This window comes from Lissotriton vulgaris, chromosome 5 (assembly GCF_964263255.1).
Source record: "Lissotriton vulgaris chromosome 5, aLisVul1.2, whole genome shotgun sequence".
NCBI classification, from domain to species: domain Eukaryota; kingdom Metazoa; phylum Chordata; class Amphibia; order Caudata; family Salamandridae; genus Lissotriton; species Lissotriton vulgaris.
The window spans coordinates 1,945,946,796-1,945,956,633 of record NC_141693.1 but is presented as its reverse complement, the minus strand read 5'-3'; positions in this window follow the sequence as shown (position 1 = coordinate 1,945,956,633).

Below are 9,838 nucleotides of genomic sequence, written 5' to 3'. Positions count from 1 at the left end.
GCAGAAGGGCAGAAAAACAAGGGAAAACTGAGTGTAACAGAGGGCAGAAGGGCACAAAAAACGAGTCTAACAGGGGGCAGAACGTATCCCGCCCTGCGTGTTTGTCCTCGAAGATGCCACCTTTTTGTGCAATACCTCTACTCAACTGGAGTACTTTCTACTGTCTAATCAGTAAGTGCTCCCTTGTTGGCTAAATGTAAAGGGGCAGATTTACAATAACTGGCGCATCCCCAGGGATGCGCCAGTTATTGTGCGCCGCAGCTCCGCCACCCATGGTGCGCCGCATTTACAATGTGGCGCACCATGTGGCAAAAATGGCACAGATGGGTCACGCATCTGTGCCGTCAAAGCAGCGCATTGCTGGAGCTGCGTCGAAAGCGCGACGCAGCTCCAGCAATGCTCTGGGGGGCCCTATCTCCCCAATGCTGCGTCAAGCCTTGCGCCTGCTTCAACCAGGCGCAGGGTTTTGACGCAGCATTGGCCTAAAAGTAACGGAACACCTCCTGATGGCGCAGGGCTTTACAACGTGATGCATCTCTCAGATGCGTCACGTTGTTAAAAACCAGCACCATAGCGCATCTTTTGTGCTGCCGCTGAGTCACAAAAGTGAAGCAACTGCGGCGCAAAAGAGGCGCAAGCAGCTTGTAAATCTGCCCCATAGTGCTTTTACTACACTGTAGCTGCGTAAAGGGCCAGAAGATGTGTCTCCAGTGACCATGTGTGCCTGTGCCTGTGTTACAGGCACACATGGTCACTGGAGACACATCTTCTGGCCCTTTACGCAGCTGCAGTGTAGTAAAAGCACTATACATTTACCCAATGAGGGAGCACTTACTGGATTAGCCAGTAGAAAGTACTCCAGGGCAAATTGCAAAAAAATCAGCGATTTCGCTGGAATATTCGCGAATTCGCAGATTTTTTTGCGATTTCGCAGGGAAATCCACGAATTCACGGAACGCGAATTCGCAAATTTTGCCCATGCTTAGTTGCGACGAATTCAGTCTGTATGGGGAGGAAGGCCACTTGTATGGATTCCGGTGCGTAGGTTCCGTAGGAAGTTTGTTCTCGCAAAGGCACGATGCGACGATCTCGTGGGGCTGCGACGATCTCCGGGGCGCGATGCGAGATGCGCGATCCAGAGGTGATCCTCTCTCTTGCAGCTCCTCGATGCAATGATCTGCGACGATGTTCGCAGCGACGTGATGCGGTCCGCAAGCAAGCGGTGCGGCGATCTCACCCAGCGACGACAGGCTCAGCGACGACACTCGCAGCGATGTTAGTCTTCCCGCACCGGTCTGGCGCGTCCCGCATATGAAGGATGCAACGGGTCTGGCAGCGGCAACAGGTGCTGCGACGGTCTCGGCCTTCGTAGCAGCGGGAATTTCCTTGCACTGTCTGGGATGCGCTCTGCAGGGAGCAATGCGATAACTTTTCTGTAGCAAAGTCTCTCAGATCTTGGTTTCCAGCTTCCCAGCACAGGTGCACCACACGGGCCATTCACTCTAGGAAGGACAGAACTCTCTCAGTAGAGCTCAGGGGAAGCTGGGGGTGAAGTCCTTTTGTTCCTGGGACTTCAAAACAGGCCCTTGTAGATTCCTTTAAGCAAGGGGACACAGCACAAAGCAAAGTCCTTCCCCTCTCCTTGGCAGCAAAGCAACAGCAGGGCAATCCAGCAGAGCAACAGCTGGACAATCTTCCTTCTTCAGTTTCAGCTTTCTCCTTGGCAGAGGTTCCTTCTTGATTCCAGGATGATCTAATTTTCTGTTGTCAGGGGTCCTGTACTTATACCCCTAAAAGTCGTTGTTCTCTTTGTGCAAGTGGGCCCTGAGACCGGTCTGAACCAGTTCTGGGTGTTTCTTGAGCACTTTGTTTTCCTGGCTTCTCCTTTCCTTTTAGAGTGAGGGGCGGGGTCGTCAGCTGCCCAGCAGGAGGTGGAGCAAGCATTGTGGAAGGCAGGCACAGCCCTATTCAGGCCCAGGTGCTATCTCCTCACACCTCTCAAGTTGCAAATGCAGTCATTCAGCCTAGGGCTGACTCAGCCAGCCTCCTGGGGTATCCCCCGACCCTGTCACTCTCAAACCAGACAGTCAATACACAAACAGGCCAAGGCACACAGAAGGGTCAGGCAAGAGAACAGCAACTTTGTAAAAGTGCTGTTCTCAAACACAGGATTTAAAAACAATCTTTCCTCAAAGATGTGTTATTAAATTCTGAGTTCAGGGATACTAGACTCTTATGTCCTATCCTGTTCCTATGGGAAGAAATGCTGGTAGCCACTGTAGCCAGCATCCCCCATGTTAATCTATGGAGCAAGGTAGCCTTACAATAGTGAAAAACGAAAATGGCTGTAATTCACTACCAGAGCATGTCACCTGCACCAGTACATGCTCTACCTTTCACATACACTGCACCCTGCCCATGGGGGTACCTTGGGCCTCCCATAGGGGTGACCAATGTGCACAAAAAGGGAAGGGTTAGGCCTGGTCAGTGGGGACACTGACCAGAAGGACATGGCAGTTCACAGACTGCACACAGGCACTGAGGTGGCAGGCCTGAGACACCATTTTAGGGCTACTCATGTGGGTGGCACAATCGGTGCTGCAGGCCCACTAGTAGCATTTGTCATCACCAGCCCTGGCACACCCAGTGCACTTTACTAGGGACTTCTTGATGATACAACTATGCCAATCATGTAATCCAATCATAATAACAATTTACACAAGGAGCACTTACACTCTGGCACTGATCAGCAGTGGCAGAGTGTCCAAAGCATCTAAACCAACAAAAATGAAATCCAGCACAGCATCAAAAATACAGGAGGTAGAAGCCAAAAAGACAGGGGAAACCACGCCAAAGATGCCAGGTCTAACAGTACTCGATCCAGCTGAGGCCACCAGTCTGGTCCAGATCAGGTCTAGTTAGCACTGGTCAGCTGAAAACATCAGGAAAAGGCCCCTTGGAGCTATTTATAGCCCTTAGTCACTCAGGATGTCAGCCAACTGCCCCTTGACGTTTACTTCGCTATCGTGGTACAAGGCGGAGCAGGTCCAGTCCTTCTGGGACTTCTACAGGTTCAAAAGGATTCTGACGACAGTGCCTTGGGTGCCACATTTATTTCTGGCATCACCTAGATGGTGGGGTTGACTCCTGAATCCTCCCTAACCACTGGGGTAAAAGTATCCCTGGGGTTACCATTTACTCTTTTGAAGCACTTCCTATTTGCCCTACTTCAAAAAATCCACAGACTGCTAAATTCCAAACTGAGGAAAGCCTTTTACTTTTATGCAGAGCCTGTATTCCCACCCAGAGCTGTTCCCAGGACAATGAGCAATCTCTTCCTCCCGGAACACTTGATCATGATAGTTTTACCGATATTATGGTCTAGGCCCGTGTACACAATTTTATGATAAGCTAACCTCTAGAGGTTTACAAATAATATGGTGGAGAGACTCAAAAACCTCAAAATAACACACATACACACCCACGTGCTCCTTGAACATTCTTGGGTGTTTGACTAATGCCAAAACAATATTCTCTCAACAACACTTATTGCTGCTAGTAGTATGAAGTCCATCATAATTGCAGCTAGATATGTTGATCGGATACAGCCTGTCTTGGACTGATGTGTCAGCCTGTCGTTTCCACATGCACGGAACACTTGTGTTTGACTCATAACAACCTCCAATCAACCATTGCCAAACTAACATCTGGGGATGCGGGAAATATCCCAGCACATGTGTATCAGCCAAGCCACTGTGAGACCTCAAAATATAGACTGCAGCTTGACAATGCCCTAACATTTATCAGAAATCATAAAATACTTCCCTCCACTTCATCTTTCATCTTCCTACCAGCTTCACATTTTGTACTGTCCAAGAAAATTATCAGTCACGCTATGGCTGAGAAGTAATGTGGAAGGCATCGGAGGACAAGTATATAGGTACACAGGAGAGGAAAAATAAAAAGGTACACAGATGTCACAGAGAAATACCTTTATCCAAAAAGCATTTTTGATTCAGTGACTTGCTGCAAGCAGTATGTAGAAACAGTTGTCTAAAATAATATAAGCCAAAGTGAAGATGACCCTCCTGGGATGTTGAAGGGTGGCAGCTATGCACATCCTGCACAATTACTTACCTCTACATGCTTCCATTTTAGGCAATTAGGGAATTAGGGCATACCAGTTGTGAGCAATTTTCCAAGATCACATAACATGCGCATTCCAAGATTTAAACCATTATCTTTATTTTAAGCCACAACTTTGCTATTTCAAAAATACATATTTTACAAAAGTGCATAGAACTGTCAAAAATCCTTTTTAGAAATATTGTTAGTATTATTTTACTCTTCATCCAAGGAATCCTGTTACAGACAGATAACAAGCATGCATACCTTAATGTACTGCTGCAGAACATTCACGTTTGTATAAACCAATGCACATTTGATAATGGCAGCCATTCTGGCTGGAATACTGACAACACAAAGTATAAAAGTGCTTGATTGGCACGTGTTGAAGCAATAGGCAAACAAAAGTGCAACCATTTTATATAGCTAAAATATCTGCTGTGCATGTGCACACAATTGGCTTCAACAAATGAGTGATGTGTTGTGGTATTTTATTTTATATTTATTTGCAGAGCGCACTAGTCACCGGTGAGGGTACCCAGCCGCTTGAGCAGGTGAGTTGTCGTATGATCCCCACACAGTTTTTCGAAGAGCCAGGTCATCAGCTTTTTGTAGAACTTAGGAAGTGAGGAGGCCTTGAAGTGCAGAGGGAGGTCATTCCATGTTTTGGGTGCTATATAGGAGAATGAGCAACCTCTTGCTTTGTTATGAGACTTTTAAAGTATGTTGGTCCAATGCAGTCTTGGGCTTTGTATGTATGAGTAGTTTGATTTGGCTGCATTTGTGAATGGGTAGCCCATGGAGTTTCTTGAGATTGGTGTGATGTGGGTGCGGCGTGGGGGTTCCACTATGAGTGTTGCGGCAGTGTTCTGGATGGCCGGGAGTCTGTAGGAGTTGCTTGGAGATTCCAGTGTAGAGTACATTGTCGTAGTCAAGCCTGCTTGTGATGAGTGCTTGGGTAATAGTCCATCCGGTGTTCTGTAGCAGCCACTTGAAGATCTTACACAGCATGCTTAGGATGTGGAAACAGGAGGTGCTTGCTGAGTTGACTTGTACCATTGAGAGTTTGTCATCTAGGATGATCCAGAGGTTTCTGGGATGGCTGGTGGGTACTGGCCCTAGCTCTGACGGCCACTACGTGGAGTCCCATGGGGAGGTCTTGTTTCCGAAGATCAGAACTTCTGTTTTGCTGGAATTGAGCTTCAAGTAGTTTATTATCCTTCAGTCTGATACTATAGTCATGCAGTAGTTGGCTAGGTGGCGATCGCGTGCGCGGCCCCAGAGCAGCCTCAGTGCAGCAGAGCAGAGGCTGCATCGGAGCTGAAGCTGAAGGAGACCGGAGGTGAAGTGTGAAGCGAGCCCTTAGGACTGCTTGCCCGCCCGTCGAGTGATTACAGTCACATCTTGAAATCGGTCAAGGTGCTGAGTAGTACGGCTGTACAGCAAAAGTCCACACTAGCACCGGCGCGACCTGCTCCGCCTACGGACCTACGGACCCGCCCTCCTGTCTGTTTTTTTCTGTTTTGCTAGTTTGTAGCCGCTGAGAGCCGCAAAGGAGCGGGCTAAGGAGCGGTGAGGAGCGGCTTTGCCTCCCGAGAGAAGGAGAGGAGGAGAGGAAGGCGCGGCGTCTGGCATCCAGCTTGGGCAGGCAAGTAACGAGCAACGAGATTGCAATAGCGCAATACAGGCGTTCATCCTTGTTGCCACTGCCACTGCCACTGCCCCGGGATTCAGGAGGATTCAAGGGGGCCCAAGGGAAATTGGCCAGTCAAGCATAGCCGAGTACAGGGAAGGGCCCAGGTTTAAAGCACGAGCGCGGCTGCCGTTAGAGGCAGCTGCCAAGAAAGAGCCGGGGGCAGCCCAAGCCCATCTGACTAGGTCCGATTTGGCTGAAGACACCGCCTGAGTGCTCCGCTCGCCGCAAGACCTGATCCACCGTACTTCCATTTCTCGCCTCGCCCATTTACTATCCAGCCCCGCCTAACACTAGCCCAATACTGTACAAACGTTGTCCAAACACTGCCACTCACTGCCTAAGTTGCCCAAGCTGCCTCATACCGAATACAAGGCGTGGAGAAAAAAGAAACAGGGGATGAGGTCTGGGCGAACACGAACAAACTCACCCAATAATGTAAAGAAAAAAGTTAAGTCCAAGACCAAAACCCCCATTACCCCCGCTGAGGGGAGTGCGACCACTGCATTAATACCTCCTATATACTCAGTTTTCAGCAACATGAATCCTACCGGCAAATTTACTTTCTTGAAAGACCCAATGACTGCAATTCATGCAATGCCGGTAACACCAAATGGATTGCAAAAAACCAATGTCGCCGAAAAAAGTAGATATAAGGTCAACAGACATAAGGACTCCTTTGAGCGTCTTAAACACCAATGTAGCCAGGGCCAATGGAATAGAGGAAATACCCAAGTGTATGGATGCCACCACTGAGAAAAATATGTTTCAATTTCAAGCACAAGTGCATAAGGAAAATAAAAAGCACGACTCAGTTCAAAGGCAAGGACAAGAGAAACTATTAACAACCCAAACAGGATCAATCAGGTCCACGGATTGCCACAATGAAGGATATACAATAAGATGTTCACCTAACAAAAAAGTGAATACAGGTGAAAGAACTTCCTTAACACTGTCACTATCAACCAAGGCCATAACTCAAGATCAAACAATAAAGGGAATCCATCCGGCCCAATCCAATAACGAGGATTGTTATAACACTAGTGTGAGAAGGTGGCCTGATATGCAGTGCTCACTATTCTAGTGAACACTATGTATCAGTCCAGCAACCCTTATTGATGATTGGTTGTAAGTCAACCTTATAGACCAGCTATCCTAGTAGCGTGGATACGAGCAGTCTAAGGCTAAAGACTCGAGAGGGCGCGTTAAGCCAGCTGTTTACCACACATATACCCCTTGAATACCAAGTGAAAGGACACCACACAAGTGTTATGAAAATAAACAGTTATTTATTTAAAGATCACAACAGCCCTGTACTCTTTATGAGGACAGGGTACTAAGCACAAACCAAAACTCTTACAAAAATACTTAAGTTAGCACAGTATATACAAATGCCCGAGGGGCACGGAAAACCATATACTCTGAAAGTGGAATGCGAAATTCCTAGCAGGTAAGTACAGTACTAATAGCTTTTGGAATCGCTAGGACTTGACTAGGGAATCGTTAGATTATGTCTAGGAGGCCTAGGGGACTCGGGTGCAGTGTGTGCACTCTCACGCGAGATGCGGGACAAAAGTCTATGGTAGCTAGGAATTAGAAAGTTAGTGTTCTCGGGCGAACCCGACCTGGTAGGGAGAAAACGAAAGTAGATTCTGACCCTTGGATAGTGAGGCTATGCTGGGGCACCGAAATGCCGAAGTTACCTAGCCCAGGGGCTGCAGCTGCATAGGTCTGAAAAGACGTCGGGAATCCTCGTAGACGGACCAGGAGCCGGAAGAAAAGATGCTGGCCGGTGACCAGTGAAGAAAGTTCAGTCGGATCCAAGCCTGGATCTTGAAGATAGATGACACCTGAAAGCAGAGGGGACCAAGTTCGAGACTACTAGCCAGTAGTCAGTGGGCACCAGGAGGGCACCGGATGGTAGCCACCTCGACTAGGTGAGTGGGTGACGCTTGACTCGAAGATCTCACGGACCAGGAGGCGTTGTCGGCGACCAGGATGGAGGATCGAGCTGTCCCACGAAGATAGAAGCTGTCGGCGTCGCTGGACCCAGGATTGGGCAACAAAGCCTTGGCAAATTCAAGCCCACGCGGTGGACCTAAAATGGCGTCTGGAGTGGACCAGGAGGGTCCGGGGTGCCTCTCTTGAAGAAGGAAGCAAAGGCCAGCCTGGAGCAACCAGACCAGCAGTCGTGAAGTCGTTGGGCGTCGTTCAGAGGGCCACAAGCCAGCCGGCTAGTAGCCAAACAACGCGGTGCACAGCAAACAGCAGAAGGGCCCCACGCAGATCGTGGAGATGCAGGGGGGCTGATCTTGGGTGCTGGAGCTGCGCAGGGTCGGGGCTTCTCGGACCCCAAAGCACTCACCAGTGGAGGACACGGTGGGCTTGCAGTAAAGATGTCGTGCAGTCTTGGCGATCGTCGGTCCCTTGAGGTCTCGTCGCACTCACGGTTCTCAGCTGGGCTGTAGAGGTGAGTAGAGGTCAGAGGGGCCAGGGAAGCCGGGTCTCGTCGAGCTGGGTCGTCGGATTCGTGATGAAGGACTTGCAGCAGACCGCAGTGTTCTTTAGGATGGTGCCTGCGGATGCAGGGTGACTACTCCTTAGCCACAAGGGAGAATCTTGAAGAAGAAATCGTGAAGTCCTTTCGAAGAAAGTGGTATCTTGATTCCAAAGATGATCTAATTTTAACAGGGGGCCCGCTCCCATCTTTATACTAAAAAAGGGGGCTGACCCGGTGACTAGGTCCTGCCTATGGGTGGGACTAGGTGGGGGGTGGTTACACCCCTCAGCCATGCCGGACTTCCCCAGGCCAGGGGCTGGTGTGCCCCTGGAACTGGTTCAGACCGGCCTATGCGTAGTGAGCACCGGGGTGCCACTCAGCAGTCACCTTCCTGTAAAGCCCTGCCTACCCAGGATACACAAAACCATGTCTGGGACGGTGCTAGCACCGCCCCTGACAGGAAACCCTTTGTCCAGGCTCCCCTCGCTGGAAGGACTCCCAGCTGCAGGGGGTCAGACTCGTGTCTGTGGTGGCAGCATCCATTTTGTGGAGCTGAGGCTTCAGTTAACTTTAACCGGGGTTCACAGTTACATACATGTCGTGTCCCTCTAGAAGGGTGGAATGCTAACCCCGTCGCCAGAATTGGCGAGGGGTTAGTATTCCAATTCGTATGACACCTTACTCGACATGTTTTGATAAAGCAATACCAAAGATAGCATTTAACCGCGAGGATTATAATGCACTTAAGAGTATATGGTATGCGATATCATGGAACAGCTATTAGGACTTGATTCCGCAAGCTGCAGACAGGCTCAGCTCATGCCAGAGCACCATCTCACACGATTCCAAGCACTCTGCCTTCAGGATTGTCAAGGCCTGCCATAGGAGTGACTGATAGGAATCTGTGTGTCCATTTTAGGGTTAGGTATAGGTATACTACACCTACAGCAAAGGGTGATTACACGACTTTGCCCCAGCTGTCATGCAGCCAGTTGTGTCAAATTTAGGAGGCCAGCCAGGGGTGGCACAATACATGCTGCAGCCCCTGGCAGCCCTGGGTACACCTATGCCCTGAGTTACAGGGTCTGATAGGGTGGCCCAGTACCAATTGGAAATGTACCTAGGGTACATGGAATCCATTTTAAAGAGAGAGCAGTAGGCCTGGGGTCCTGATTGGCAGGGTCCCAGGTCGACTATGTCCAAAACCAGCTAAAACACAGGGCAAAAAGTTGGGGGCAACCATAGTCAGGATGTACCTTCCTACACAACCCCCCCCCAAACGAAAGGAGATAAGGCTATCCTTGTCCAGGTAAGCCTCTATTACCTAAGTGGCCATATAAGGAAGGACCAGCTCTGGCTTGGTTTCCCCCTGTGTCATGGTCCACTAGGCAACCCCTCACCCTAAGGGTATCTGAGGGTCTCCACCATAGGGAATCTCTGTCTCTGGTGTGTCTTGGGAAAGAAGAAGGCTGATGCTGGGATGGAGTACTGAAGTGAGGCTCCTCTACCTTTGGGCTCAA